The sequence below is a fragment of the Rattus rattus genome, chromosome 12, assembly GCF_011064425.1.
Source record: "Rattus rattus isolate New Zealand chromosome 12, Rrattus_CSIRO_v1, whole genome shotgun sequence".
In the NCBI taxonomy this organism is placed as follows: domain Eukaryota; kingdom Metazoa; phylum Chordata; class Mammalia; order Rodentia; family Muridae; genus Rattus; species Rattus rattus.
Window position 1 is genome coordinate 61112879 of NC_046165.1, and position 15731 is coordinate 61128609.

Sequence of the window (15731 nt, forward strand, 5' to 3'; positions counted from 1 at the left end):
TAGTGAAAAGCTGGAGTGGTCTCTACACACACACACACACACACACACACACACACACACACACACACACACACACACACACACAGTTACCCTAAACTACACCACTGGGTGCGCGGAAGGCTGGGCGTGCGCCAGCGTTGGTCCCTGGACCCAATCCTGTTGTTTCATTTGCTCCCCGCAGAGGTTGCTTCTGCCCCCTGCGCGGCACTTGTCATTCTTAGGAGCATCTTTATTCATTCTGCACAATCTGTTTGGCCTGGTTTTCTCAATCCTCGAGTGCCTTCTCCCGATCTCTCCTCCTTCCTCTCCCCCTCCTCTACTCTCTTATTCTCTCTCCAACTCACTACCGGTCCCGTCCCGCCATTCTTCCCTATCCCCGCTTCTAACTCAGCACCGGAATTTTCCTACTCTGGCTTAATCGAAATTTTCTCCTTCATTTGTCCCCTTTCCTATAGTTTTGCTCTTTGACCCGTTTACCCTCTACCGGTTACCTCCAAATACATACTGTCCGCCTTTACCTTTCCTTCAGGGACCCACGGGGTCTTTCCACGTCCACTGGGACAGCATCCTCATTCTTTATGGATAAACTCGTCTTGTTCACTTTCATGTGTTACTTCCCTCGCATTGGATGATCCGAAAGCCTTCTTATGGTGAATTATCATTTCCATTTCAATTTCCAAATATCAAACTACATCGTAGCCAATTCGTTGTCTCTTAAGGAGTTTCTGAGGTTTCTCCTCCTGCCCAAACAACTATGCTACACTGACTTTCCAAAGGTTCTGCTGTAGGTTGTCTTTTTTTTTTTTTTTTAATTGGGTAGTAATGTGTAAAAACGAGGCCAGATGCTTTACCCTGCCAAGGTATTTCTTATGGCTTCCCACTCACTCCAGAAATTTACAGGAAAATGAGAGGGTGCAAGTGCATAGCTACCCTTGTTCACCCCCTAAGATTGTATTTGCTTTCTGTTAGATCTCCGTGGTTCTATCATAATAATGACAGACCCATTAGCTGTTGCTGGTAGATACCTAATGATTCTGAGTGCTTATTATTTGCTTTATGTGGAATTTGTTGTTAGATCTCACATGAGCATCTTTATAGAATAGTCTTGAGAGTAGATGAGCTGTGCTCTCAAAAAGTGACTGGAGGCAGAAAAATTAGCCCTCAAGCCCCGAGAAACAGAAAACATTTTCTTTTAAGAGGCAAACAGACAAACAAAAGAATCATTAACTCTTAAGAGAAATGTATAACAGACTTTACCAAAAAAAACCCAAGATCATTAGCCAAGCATGGCGCCTCCTTCCTTTAATCCCAGCACTGAGGAGTCTGAGGCCACAGGGGCACGAGGATTTTGAGGCCAGCCTGGGTTACAAATTAAGGACCACCCCATCTCCAAAACAAACAAATACCAAAAAGATAGGAAGGCAGAATTTGACATAGGGAAATCAAAAGCCCCCTCCCCGCCCCCGCTTGAGCTCAGAGCACTGTACTGTGGCTTCTCTCATGGTTTGAAACAGCAAAAAGGAAATCGGACCCAATGCCAGAATTCTTAATCACTGTTCAGGCAAAACATGCAGGGTTATTGGAGGAGGGGGTGTCTCGAAGTTTTTCTGGACCCTTAATGTTGACTAGCAGAATCGAAGAGTTCTTGTATTTGACTTACTCTGGAAATCCCACAGACCGCATCGACCCGGCATCGACCCACCTGACAAGGAACTACTGGGGGTGTGGTGGTGGGGAGACTTGGGGTTTAGGGGGAGTTCTGGGAGGCCAAGTGAAAGGGCCTTAGTGTTCTTAGAGTTCTTAGCAAACTCTATTTTTTGTGCCTTCCTGATGCCCTAGTGTTAGACCACCACTACCACCACCACCACCGCCGCCTCCGGGGTTTACTTCTACTGTTGATACCGGAAGGGCTGCTATCTAATCTGGTCGGCACCAAGAACAATCCATTAGCCCTCAGTATTTAGCATTTATCCGGGGTGGGGGAGGAGGAAAAGATTATGCTGCCTCATCCTACAGCAGCCTGAGTTGTGCCACTGAGGATAGGGGAATGAATGAAACTCAAACCCCACCAATAAAAGTGTGTTTCCTGGTGCTGATAAATTATATGTTCACCCGTCGTCACACCCCTTTGAGTCGGAGGGATAGCTCCGACTATCTTTTCTTTTAAAGAGATCTGTATGCTCTTTACACTAAAGGCACTGTCAGTTTGACACCTAAAGATACTGTAAGATTCCATTTTTCACCAGGGTCCCTCGGGGCTGCAGTGACATGAATCCATCCGGTCATTCATTTGTTCGCTCATTCATTCAGCAAACATTTGCAAAGCTTCACTCCTCGCCAAGCATTGTGCCTTGTACTGACAGGTTAAATTATTTGCTCAAGATGAGGGTTATGCTGACAACTGGGGCGGGACCCTAAATCAACTATCGCAATCCTATGACTGACCATATCTCTCCCCCAAGGCACACAAATCAGTGACTGTGGGGAGTAGGAAGGGCTCCAGAGGTTATCTGGTCCAGCCTTCCATTCAATTCAAGAATCCCCTCCTCAAAATGTTAGTGAGCTGGCCCCTGACTCTGCCCTCTGCCAGCTAGGAGAGGTAAGAGCGGCTTCCTGGGATTCCCCTCTGAAAGCAAGCAGCAGTCCAAGGTCCTCAGCTGCGCCATGATCTAGACTTGCTCTTGCGTAAGTTCAGTGTGCCAACCCTTGTCTACTCCTGTGGTTTCAAGTGTCTGGCTCCTCACCAAGACCCAGAGGCTACTGATTCTCCTACCCAAGCGCCACAGCTTCTCTCTTGCCCTGGAAATGGAGATTCCAGAATTGATGACATCTCCCCCTTGAAACCTGAAAGTGCGATGGTCCTTGATTGGCCAAACTGATTTTCTTCCGTTACCCACAGGGGCTGCATGCTGCCAGGTTAGAGAAAACCCCAGGCAGTAGCCAAACAACGCCCAGAGTCTGGATTCTAGATCCAGTATAGCTCAGTGACAAGCTAGGCGACCTTGGAGAGGTTATTTCTGTAACATATTCTAGGAATAAGATGCATGAGTGTGCTCAGTAGCTGAGCCTGCCACCCTTTACAAAGATAAAATTGATCTCTGTAAGTGCTCTGAGGTTACAAAAAGCAATTTATGGGCAACAGAGAACATTCTGGAAGCTTTCCCTGCCACTTGGCTGACTGGTTATCTTAGGCAAATTAACTTTTAAAAGTCTGTGTTTCAGTTTCCTGTGTTTTAAAGTCGTCCTAAACCAAAGCCTTCGGACAAGCCTCTGGGTCCCCGAAATAGTCAATAACTGATGAGGTAAAAATTATTCAGCTAGACCTCATTGATTTTGTCTTTCTTTATTTTGTTTTTTTCCCTCTGTAAACTTATGACACACAAATTCCTCAGATGTCATATATGTTCAATAAGAAGCAGACACTTTCCAACAGATCTTTAACTGTCTTATTAAAAACTGAGCACTGTGGGTACAGGAGCTGTGGCTGTGGTGTTTGGAAGGCAGTGGTTCAGTCTCCATGAAAGTCCCTGCGACTCTTTGCTTCATATTTTCCACAGAAAGAAACGTACCCTAAGGAGCTGCTGAGACCCCTACAAGAAACTGCACTGATAACCAGTCTGAGGGCTTGACAATCACACTTCAGAGGTGTAGTTACTGTAACAAAAGTGACAGCGACCTACATGGTAAACAGATAGGATTTATTATTGTCATGGTTTTTTTACATACTTAATGATATTGCAAAGTCTCATAGTAGCTTTTTATTTTATTCTAATTTTTAAGTTTTTCTGATTGCTTGCTAACTATAATATTCAGAGCCTGCTTTGTGTTAACTTTGTGCTTAGCACCGAGTCCCAATTTTTAAACAAACATGGGTTGAGAACCAACTCTTTAGAATATAAAATTCCCTTGAGACGACAGAATGAAGAAGTGTGTTCTTAATGGCTCTTTTCATAGGCATAACTTAGAGTCAGGGTTCTCTTTATGTTGTTATATGTTCTCTTTTCAAATGAGCTGTAATGTGAATGTGTTTATTTCAGATTTAAAAAATAATTTGTTTGAAAGGAATAGGGAGGCTGACCAGATCTGAGTGGGTCAGCTCCCCAAGATCTTTATGGCTGTTTTCAAAGCAAAGGTTGTCTAGGCTCCTAACTCAATATGGTCCTACTGTACAGCAGCCCTGGGTACTTCCTGCTTCAGGAGGTTCCTGCATGAGGCGTTGATTTCTACAGAGTACTTCCCCTCCCCCTGTAGGGAGGCTTCACTGCCCTCCACACAGTCTAAAATCGCTGTTGCAGCCTTGAGTTTCTGAAACTGAAAGCTCTGTGTTCCTCTAACTCTTCCTCCGACTCATACTCCCTTCGCTGGCAGAAAGGTTTGGGGTAGCCCAGCACCTGGGAAGTCAAGTTGATTATTTCAGCCTGGGAGGAGGAGGAGGAGCAGGAGCGTGAGCAGCAGCAGCGTGCCTCGGGGGTTAAAGGAAGTCAGACTTTCAGCCGTGGCCAAGAGGCTAGAGGTGTTCAGGAAGAAAGACCCTGGGGGGAAAAAAACCAAAACAAAAGAAAACAACTGGACCATCAGAGAACAAAAGTACTTCAGGATAACTAAGTCCCAGGTGCCTTTCTCTCCTGGCATTGAAAACATCTCTTAGCAATTTCCAGAGGCAGATGTCCTCTCACTCCCCAGGCAAAATGTAGGAGGGAAGGGGAAAGTGGTAACAAAGAGAATGGGCCTTGGGCAGTGCAGATGCTGCAGAACTAAGGGAAGCCTCGGATGAGCTTGTGCTGCGGCTTACTCAAAGCAAACACTTGCAGTAGATGAGGATACAAGCAACAGGTGTCCCGGTCCCTTATTTAGCAAATTGTAACACACTTGGTGCCCTGAAATACCACCTGGATCATCGGACCCTCTCTCTCCAAGTTCTAAAGGATTAAAAACAAACAAACAAACAAACAAACAAACAAACAAACAAAAACTTGATTGCTCCAGTGGATAGATGATCCCTACACACAGCAGAGTTTTACATTTCTGTAGTGTGACTTCAACTCCTTTTCTGTTCACCTCTTCCCCCATCTCTGCTAAGGTAAGCAGGACCCAGTCAGACACTGTAGTCACCTCGAAGCTCCCCCTAGACACAGCACTGGCATGGTGGTGGGTACTGTCCTACAGAATGAGTCTCACAGGGGGCAGGTTCAGATGCTCTTGCTGACAACCCGATTCTATCCTGTATTTATGAAAAAACCCAAACCCACAGCAAGGGGCCGGCCATTATGACCTGCTGTGACAATGCCGCAAAGCAGGCAAAAGAAACCAAGAAGGGAAAGGAGCAGGACTGGGTTGTATCTCTCCCACACTTTGAGGAAAAATAAAACCAAACCTCATTCCTACAGCCCAGAGTTGCTGGGTCTGTAAGTTGTCCTGTGACCCTGGCTGTTTTTCTCACCACGGTACCATTCAGCATGTCAAGAAGTGTCTCTTCACATAGGTTTTTAACCAACCAACCATAGACCTCAGAGAAACTTCCTAGGCACTCAGGATTTCTTTATGTGATATAAAAATAATTTTCATTTGTAATCCAAAGGGAGCAGAGGACACCAAACAGCCTTTCTCCTGGCTCTGCTTCAAGCGCTAGATCCCAAGGCACCAGCCCCCTCATCTCAGTATTGAGAAGGACTGGCCTTTTTGGTGTATCCAAGTGCTTTCAGGAATGTGTTCTACTTGCCCCGCCCAGGAGCCCTCCGGAGTAATCAGTTGTGGGTATTGCTGTGATGGTCGAGGAAACCGAGTTGTCCTGCCGAAGGTCACATCACTAATAAGTAACAGAATTAAACTCTAATGCTTGCTTTAACTACCCCCAAGCTGCCTCCCCACCCTCCATGATGCCTGAGATCAGATGGCCCTTATCAACTGCTTTGTAATTGCTCTAATAGGGGTTATCAGGATCCCTTATTTTGCCTATCCCAAAATCATGGAGTTAAAGAATAGCACAGCTCTAGGCTCTTAGGGCTGGCAGAGCCCTGCCCCACCCCACCCCTTTCACAGGTGTGGCCCGGAGGGGTTAAAGTGATCTATCTGCCAAAGGTCAGTCATGTATAAGTAGAGAATGACCAATGTCATTTTTAAAAATTAGTTAAAAGAACTGCCTACCAAGCCCGTTTTTATGGCTTATTTTAAGCAGGTTAATGAGTATACCGGGCACAGCTTTAACTCCCAACTGAGTAAATGCTGACACTAGTTTATAGATTGGGCAGATAAGTGGCAATAAGGAATTATTCATCACTCATTTATCATCCAGCCTACTGCAAGTACAAGTTACAAAGTGAAGCAAATAGCAGTTTTAGACCCCACACGTGTGAGCGGTCAGGACAGCAAAAACTGCACTGTCTACAAAGCTTGTGCACGTACAGCGTCTGAGCCCCAGGTCTTCTGAGATGAGAAAATGGAAAATGTTCAGGGAACGTATGTGCATTTCACAAACAGGCTGTAAAAATTAATCACACATGTGGAGGTTGGAGGTCACCTTGAAGGAGTCGGCTCTTGCTTTCCACTCTGTGGGTTCTGGGTATGCAACTCAGACCAGAAAGGGTCACACCAACAAATCATCTTGCCATCCCAAGAATATTTTTTATATAGAGCTCCTATTCAGTCTTCACATGAATTCAGTCACTAAGTCAATCTTCTAAGTGATATTAAGCACCTACTGCATGCAGAGCACTATGGGGAATTACACTATTAAACACCAACCGCGTCTGCTACGTTTCAAGGTTAATGAGGTAGGGGGCATACAAACCCACCCACCTAAATCTCAATCCCATGAGCCCTTGGGATGAGCGGCCTACACAATGCTCAGGGTCAGCTGGAGTCGGGGGAAGGTGTGCCTGGGAATGAATAGGAAGAAAGAAGGCTTGTCTATCAAGTCTTGAGAGATACGACCTTGTTACAAGCCCTCTGTCCCCAACAGTGAGTATGAGAGGGCTGAGTGACATTATAGCTAGAAATGACACCATGAATTGATAGCCTCAGCCAAGACCCTAACCTCAAAGGCCATGAAACACCAACAGCCTGGTAGATGGCTGATAGGATCTGCCCATTCATTATTATCACATGTGGGGCATATGTTGAAAAACGAATAAATCAACAGACCAATACCCTTGTGGGGGGGCAGTGAGTGCTAATGAATTTGCACGTGCGATTCAGAAAGCTGGCTAGCTTTTATTTATTTATTTATTTATTCATTTATTTATTTATTTATTTATTTATTAATGTTTTATCAGTCCCCGTTCACAATAGTAGACCTCAGGCACAAAGTTCAACATTAATAGCAGAGCAACCCACAAATCTAGTAAGCAACTTTGCTCTCAGCAGCCCTAAGACCCCACCTTGAGGCACCACCACGTGGCTCTGTTCACTGGCCAGTGTCTGGCCTGTGTGTTCAGGCACATGACCACTGAGTCTACTGGAAAGAGAACAGGGAAGATATTTACTCAAAAAGTCCAGACTCGTTTGGCTCAGCAAATTCAAGGAACGTATGCAGAGGGTGAAAAGAGGAGTGTGTGCTGGTAGTGCTACATAGGCCATTGTGTCACCTATGGGTCAACAACCAGAAGTAGAACAAAGACCCAGATGCCTGGGTACGAGTGACCCCCAGTACCCATTTTCTTTATTGTGAGCACTGGAATATATACTAATCCACAGGACTGTTAGGAAGGTAAACTAGAAATACAATACTGGACCAATATTGGAATGGCTTGTCCTTGGTTCTAGGGTGAGCATGGGAGGCCCATGAACCTTTATCTGATCATTAAGTCTACACCTGCATTCCCCCATGTCTGGCTGGGCAGATCACTGAGCCAGCTCTCTGTAAGGGGTGAAAGCTAGACCAGGTTCCCTGGCCTTCAGACCCCCATCTCAGAGGCCCATCTCAGACTGCCAGCCTTCCTCCCCTGCAGATCACATTCAAATGAAGACTCTTTAACCTTGGCATGCTGAAATGGAAAGCAGGCTGTTGACCACTCAAGATCCCTAGCCTTGGGCAGCTACAGTACTAGGTGTGCCACTCAAAACTCCCAAAGCTCAGTGACGCAGGAAAGCCTGTAACCCTTTGGGTGCTAATCACATCATTGGATTGGACAGAGCCCCAGCAATGTCAAAGAGGCTGGCCCAGGACTGATATGTGGGCCAAAGGTACCAGAGGCCGTGGTCAACACTAACAGGGACTCTGGCTATGGTGTTGATGAGGCATCATGTGGCGTTGTCCCTAAGTGAGTGTCTCTGAGCTGGCATACAGTGGAAAGGGGCATAGGCAGACATTTCTGCTACACCCCTGACAGTGTGTAGAGAAAAGATTTATATAACGTAGGAATGAAACCTCCCATCTTCTGAATTAATTAGTTCAGGTTGCTTGTATCCGAGGGAGGTTGGCTTCAAATTCACTATGTAGCTGAGGATGATCTTGAACTTCTGGCCGTCCTGCTTCGACCTCCTAAATATAGGATCGCAGACACCCCCCCCCATACAGGTTGTGTGCTGCTGAGAATAAAAACCAGGGCTTCATGTATACTAGCTAAACAGCCACAATTTTTAAATTTTAATTTAATACTTTTGAGGATTTATTTATTTTTATGTTCTCTGTGTGTGTGTTGTTTGCATGTATGTGTGTGCACTATGTACATGCCTGGTGTCCCGGGAAGTCAGAAGAGGATGTCAAAGTCCCTGGGATTTGAGTAACAGATGGTAGTGAAGCACCACTGGGTTTTAGGAATGTAACCTGGGTCTTCAGGAAAAGCAGTCATTGGTCTTAACCACTGAGTCATCTCTCCAGCCCCTTAGTTCAACAGAAAAACAACAATAACCGGAACTACTACATGTTAGAAACTACGGGAAATACATAGGATTTTTTTTTCTCACGAGGAGACTGAAATTTAGGGGAGAGATATATGCATGCAGTGGAGAAAATAAAGAACTAGAACACGCTAAAGGCCGTGAAAGCAGAGACAGAACAGAAATTGACTCAAACAAGGGCGGTGATTTTAAAAAGGGGTTGAACAATAGGATCACGCTTGCCTGCTTCCCCTCTGTATCCCTCACAATGCTGACCCCATGGCTCAGAGGAACGGTGACACCAGGATCAAAGCACTTGAGTTTTGGTCGTTATCTTGTTTCTGCTCATACTAAACTGGTCTCGGCACTAGATAGCTTTTGCTGTCCCTTTCTTCGCCTGTAGAAGGCAAAAGCAGGCTGTGCAGAGTGAGGTGTGTTTGTCTGGCAACATGCAGGGAGTATAGAATACTCATAGCGCTCCCTGAGTGTTTGCCCGGGGAATGGTTAAAAGCTCTCACCTGCAGCCCAAACCTTTTATTGCATTCAAATGGGCCTCCAAAGCACATTTTGACCTTTATTTTTATTTTATGTGTGTAGACGTTTTGCCTGTATGTATATGTGCATACTATATGTGCAGTGTCTGCAGAGGCCCAGAAAGAGGATGTTGGATCCCCTGGGACTGGAGTTAGTTGTGAGATTTCATGTGGACCCTGCGAATTGAACTCAGGACCTCTGGAAGAATAGCCAGTGCTCTTAATCACTGAGCCATCTCTCCAGCTCCCTTTCTTTTGTGTTTGTTTGTTTGTTTGTTTGTTTGAGACAGGATCTTTCTGTGTAGGCTTCACTGTCCTGAAACTCACAGAAATCCCCATGCCTCAGCCTGCTGAGTCTCAGGATCAAAGGCATGTACTACTACTCTGGACCACCCCGTTTTTGAGTTCTTCATAGAACACATTATCTGTGGTTAAGACTGAGTTGAGCCCTAATGGCTGGGGGTTCCCCCTATGCATTGCGTGGGACCAGAGAGTGTCCCTGGTTCAGTCACTTGACTCCTTGGCAGGAGGGTAACACTTGGCAAAACCAGTTTATGGAGCTCAAAGTCACAAAATGTTGCTGTGCGAAGGGATGCCGGAAGTGACTTTCTGTGACCTTCACACTCGCCAGGAGACCGGAGACAGACCCAGGAATCCAGACTCTCAGACTACCAGTTGCCTCACCCCTACTGTTCCTCATCTAGGCTGGATTCTTCCACAGCTTTGGGCCAAAGCAAGGGAGCTATGAGGAAGGTGTTTTCCCTCCCTTTTCTCTGGTCCCAGAGAAAAAGCCTGTTTTCTAGTTCTTGAGTGGCACCTTCTTTCCCACAACTGTCCAGGAATTCAATGTCAGGGCCACTAGGGTGGGGCATAAGCCCCTAGCCCTACCTCCCAAGGTGAGGAGGTTCCAGAGCTCAGTTTCTCCATTACTGAAGGTGGTTGGCAAAAGCTATGTACTTGAGTCTCCCATTAGTGTGTCTCCCTCGAGCCCCTCAGTCCCCAAAGAGAAGGTGAACCTAGGATGGGGCTGGAGACGGTCCATAGAAAATGACGGACAAGTAAGACCTGCAGGAGCTGGGGCGACTGTTTCTCCCGTGGGGTGGTCCTCAGATCACAAACAGCCAGGCAGCTTTCTTCCTTTTTTTTTTTTTTTTTTTTTTTTTTTTTGGAGCTGGGGACCGAACCCAGGGCCTTTCGCTTACTAGGAAAGCCCCCTACCCCTGAGCTAAATCCCCAACCCCCAGGCAGCTTTCTTATTCATCTGAAAGGCCAAGGGAAGAAAACACTGGGCCCAGCCAAGATGGAGGAAGGCGCAGCCTGAGGAAATTCGAGGTTGGGACTAAAGTGAGGCCCAGTACACCTTTTCCAGTCTAGTAACTCAAGTGGATTTGCTCTACTGGAAAACAAGCCAGGTACCAAAAGGACCTTGCTGTCTTCATCTGCAGACCAGCTTGGTTTTCGTTACTGGCCTATCTTATCTGTCATTTGTGACTATATACACTCGCAAGAACTGGGATACAAAATCCGAGGGCTGAGCACTCCACACCGCGGAGTCAGCCTTGGCCGGGGGCGGCGCTGCGGAGCGGTAAGAGCCAGGCCAGGGTGCACCGGGCTGGGAAGGAAGCGAGGCCGGAGAGCCGGGCGCCAGGCTCGGCCTCCAGCGTCCCCTAGCCGGGCCGGGGCGCGCCAGGGGGGCGCTGGCGGCGGCCGGGGGCTGACCTCGAGCGCCGGCGAGTCTGCGCCCTCCCACCGGCCTGCGCTCGCCTCCCGCCGCCTCGGGTTAGGCGGCGGCGGTCAGTGCGCACCTCATCAATAAGACCTGACAGGCCGCCGGCTCCGTGGCCATCCATCACGCCGGGCGGCGAGGGCGGCGGGCACGCGGGGCGAGAGCCACAGCTTCCCGGAGGCTCGCGATGCTCGCACCGCTGGGTGGCGGGCAGAGCTCTGCTCTCCAGCAGAGTACTATACCTCACTCTGCTCCCCAGGACTTAAAGATATGTCAGATTGCTTAGAAATGGTCCGCGCGACCCACACATTGCCTCTGTTTAAGTGGGGAAACAGAGGCCGGACTGAATGTTGTCACACTTGGGGCCTCACAACTAACTATATGGAGACTGAAACTTGAGCTGAGTTTTTATTCAACTCCTCACCGGGACACCCAGCCCACGCTCAACCCATGCTGGCACCCAGTAGAGTCAGGAGCCACGAATGATAAGTTGAACCTGTCAATAAAACACCTACACATTAAAGAATAAGAAGATCCAGGAACATGACGTGTGTAGTTTAGCCGGTAGAGTGCTTGCTAGGCAAGCACTGGCTTCTCTCCGCAGCACCCAGCACTTGGGCAGGGGGATCAGAATTTCAAAAACATTCTCCATTTCTCAGCTACACAATTCTAAGCTAGCTTAGGCTACATGAGACTCAATCTCAAGGGGGATGGGGGGGTCCTTGAATTGATTTAGCATTTCTATTTTAACACACCTTTTCTCCCAGGAAGGGAAGATGCTAGCCCTCATACGTTTCTCTGTTCCTTATGCTGTTTACAGGACTCATTTCTTTACTGATGAGAACAGGCCAATCAGAGAAACGTTAAGTTTGTCCTCACACCAGCAAAGTACATATCGCGCCTAGTACATACATAGCAGTTCTCATAAGGGAAAGGTTACCAAGTATCTTTGCTGGGGGTATGGGGGTGGCAGGCGGGGACACTCTGACTTAAAGTCTATATAGCCTTGTTGTAGTCAGCCTTATCCGACCACAGGGCCATTCACAGCATAGCCCTGATTTTTTTTTTTTTAACTCATGGCTTTTTAAGGCAGGTGGAAGCTGGTGTGGCCCCACTGAGAGCCTTTTTCATTCCCCAAAATGTGACTGGGCCAGGGTGTTCCAACACCCACCCCCCCACCCCCTTGGACAAAGTACCCCAGTCCAGAAACTGACCAATCCAGACTGCTTCATTTCTAACAGGAAACAGGATGTTTTGTGAGGCTTGGAGTTGTCTTGGGTACAATTTCTCATAAACATCACCTGAGTGTAAGGGCATCAGAGTACAAGGAGAACTTTGGTCTTAGGAGCAGAATACCATCTTGTGCTGGAAAGGTTGAGTTTTCAGTGGTTTTCCTTGGCCCATTCAGCACAGCTAGCAGGTACAAAACCTGTTATTCCCTCAAACTCTGAGCTTGTCTTACACAGAACTTGGCTGCACACACACACACACACGCACACGCACACGCACATGCACACATGCACACACACACACACACACACGCACACGCGCGTGCCCGCGAGTGAGAGCACAGGTTAGAAGTTGGCAACACACCCAGGATGGAACCCTGTAGCCAGCTCTGAAGCCAGGGTGAGAGCAATGGCAGAGGAACAAGGCGGGAATCGCATCCCTTTAAAAAGAAGCCCAGAGCTTCCTGGGTATCTAAACCACTCTCCTGGAGTGTTGTAAGTGGGAGTCAAACGTGTGGGGGGGGGTGGGGGGGGGGGGGGTGGGGGGGGGGGGGGGGGGGGGGGGGGGGGGGGGGGGTGGGGGGGGGGGGGGGGGGGGGGGGGTGAAACCCCTGAGACTGAGAACCAGGCAGAGAAGGGGGCGGGGGACTGAAGAATTTTACCTTGTCTCCCAACATCTTTCTACTGTGAGATTTATTGACATGTACTTTCCTTTTATTGTACAGTCCTCTGTGTGTTGGCAAACACCAACACAAACGGAACAGTCCTAACACTGCTCCTACGTTTCTTCTCTTACCCCCACGCCCTCACGTAATTCTGCCTCCTCCTGTGGTCCTGGCTCTCTCAGGTTTGTCTTCAGCCACTATGGCTGTGTCTTTTTCAAAATGCCATGTACAGATGATTTTTAATATAGTCTTTTGAATCTGAATCTTCTCCCATGGCCCTGAACTCAGGTCATTCATGTCCTTGGGCGTCATTGTAACTCATCCTTTTTTGTTGCTGACCACCATTCCATAGCGTGGTCGGACAGTTTGTCTGTCTCCCACTTGAGCCTCCTGGTTTGGAATAACTATGAAAAAACTGTAGGGTTTGTTTTTTAAGATACCTTCGATACCTCTTCATACGAGACAAAACATGGAGATCTGGGCATGGGGTTCAGCAAGTATTGGGGGACTGTCCTCGCATGTGCAAAACCCCGGCTCAAAACCAGCTCAGAAGAAAGCTGGACGTGTTGGTGGTAATTCTAGAACTCTAAAGGAGGGGACAGGAGGATCAGAAGTTCAAGGTCATCCTTCAGCCTCAGCTACATGGTAAATATGAGGCCTCCTTGGGCCACTATGATCTTTAAAAAAATTTTTTTAATTAAAATTGCCAGGCAGTTAACACTCTTGGAAGGCAGAGGCAGGCAGATTTCTGAGTTTGAGACCCGTTAGGGTCACAGAATGAGTTCCAGGATAGCCAGCGTTGCGCAGAGAAACCCTGTCTTGAAAAACAAGCAGAGAGAAAGAAAGGAGGAAAGAAAGGAAGGAAGAAAGGAAGGAAGGAAGGAAGGAAGGAAAAAAAGAGGAAAGAAAGGAAGAAGGAAGGAAAGAATGAAAAAGAAAGAAGCTTTCCCTACTCCACCTTACATTGCAAATGTTGGACCTGCTGGGCAACCTTCAAAAGGAAGAACAAGAAAGACACAGGCCCTAACAAAATGGAGTGTGTGGGAGGGTCAGGGGATCAGCTTGGAGTAAACTGCTTTTTGAAGAATCGATCTCTTTTGATTGATTGGTGGCATAAGAAGGTCGTTACCTGCTTTGTGCCCTTCTGCCTCACTCTCTGGAAAGCAGTGTGGACATAAGAAATAGGCATTTCTGGAGACTTCCTGGGAGGCAGATCTGGGTTCTGCCCCTCTCCCCAAGGAACAGCCCTATTCTCTGTGTTGAGTAAAGTGGACCCGGGAAGCTGCTGCGGGAGCTGGGCACCTTTCTAGGGGCGCTGTCGGCTCCTAGTACCTCTGTACCCATCAACCCACGTCACGCGGGTTTCTTTGCTTCTTGCTGTGCTCCCTTCAAGTCTTAGGAATTTGCTATTCGTTAGCATCTCTGGGGAAGAAAGGATTTAAAGAGAATACACCTGTCCCTCGTGTGACCAAGTGTGAGGCTTGTCTGTCAGAGCTGACTCAGTGTCTATTATGCATGCAGTGACCGCAACTGGAGACACAGTCGCCCTGGCTCCACGCTCCCCTTCCGCCTTCTGTGGAAGCTAGGTGCTGTAACCGAGGGAGGGGAAGGAACGGCCACTCCAAAGGCACCTGCTAACATGGTGGGAAGTGACTAAGCTTAGCCTCTGTTGCTAGTCCTTGACTGGAAGGCAGGGTCAGACTGGGGGTAGTTGGTCAGTTGGGGGAACAGTGTTACCTCCAGCCCCTTTGCTGCCGCCCATGCCCCTCCCCAAGCTTGGGACTGGGCTTGAGTCAGAGCTAGTTCAGACGCTGTTTTTGCACTTGGGCTTCGGGCTTCCTTGACATTTTCCTGTCTCTCTGGGCCCGCCACGACGCGGCGCCTGCTTGGGCGTCTTCTCTGGCACCGGGTCACCTCTGACTCCTCGCGAGTGAGGTGAAAGGTGCTGGGTCGGCAGGCGTTCTTTCCGGCCACTTCGGGTGAGGGAGGAGGCTGCCTGTGCGGAAGCAGGTCCAAGCTTGCGCTAGGAAACAGTAGGTCTCTGGGGTCTCTCCGGGTCACCCCTAGTGTGCGCACGTTGGGAGTCCTTCAGGGGAAAGCGCTGGTGTCTACTTGTAGAGCCCCGTGACTGGAAGAGAAGGTAGTGGGGATCCTAGAGAGGCAACCTACCAAGGGCTGCTGCTGGATGGTTCCAACACCTCAAAAGGCCCAGTCCTTTATAGTTCGGCCCAAGGATGGTCTTCTCCTTTTGTACTTAGCCCTAATTCTTCTAACCAGTTTTGTGTCTTTGTGTATCTGAGGCCTCCACCCTCAAGCCCCCACACATTCTGTCTGCCATTTGACATTCTACCTATTTGATGTGTTCTCCCTCTGTCTTTATTTTATGGAAAGAAACTAGCTAGGACAGCAACAAGTTTCTACCCCTGGAAGTTCTGGGCACCTGTCTCCCCTCCCCTATTCTTGTTCTTGGCTTAATTTCGTTCTCCCTTTCTCTCTTTCTTCCCGTGTTCATGCGCCCCACCTTCCAATTTTCTCCAGTCCTGGTGTCTGACAGTGTGCAGTCCTTCCAGGATTTATCGATCTGGACCTTCTGAGATGTTAGAGGCATCCCGCAGCATCCCTTGGTGGGCTGCCTCTCTAAGATCCCCACCACCTTCCCTGTCAGTCACAGCTAACTTCTCAAGTTAAACTTGACTTCCAGCATCCGGTCTACATCCTGACACCCATTCTTCTTGCCCGTCTCAGGGCATCCAGCGTTACC